This window comes from Chionomys nivalis, chromosome X, assembly GCF_950005125.1.
Source record: "Chionomys nivalis chromosome X, mChiNiv1.1, whole genome shotgun sequence".
In the NCBI taxonomy this organism is placed as follows: domain Eukaryota; kingdom Metazoa; phylum Chordata; class Mammalia; order Rodentia; family Cricetidae; genus Chionomys; species Chionomys nivalis.
This window is the reverse complement of record NC_080112.1, coordinates 68,452,145-68,452,511: the sequence shown is the minus strand read 5'-3', so window position 1 is coordinate 68,452,511 and position 367 is coordinate 68,452,145.

Below are 367 nucleotides of genomic sequence, written 5' to 3'. Positions count from 1 at the left end.
ATAAGGCTGGCCACATGCCTCACATTCCCACAGTAAAGCTCTGGACTTGAGCTTTGGCCTTCCCACATGCCCTGAAGTTCTTACCACTCCAGGTTGAGCCTGTGTTTTTCCTCAGCTTTGCCCATGTTACAGTTACCAGCTTGACCACTGCCGGGGAGAGCTTTGTGACTTTCTTGCCTAGAATGGTACACTATAGAATCTGCCCCACCCCCTGAGATTTAAACCACCTAGAGTGTTGGCCTCCTCCGGCCCATTGTCTGCCTCAGACTTTAGACTGCTATCTAGGGCAGCGAGCTCGATTCCACGGTGTAAATTCATGAAGAGAGACTTATCAACTTTTACACCATTTATTTCTTTAAGAGGGATA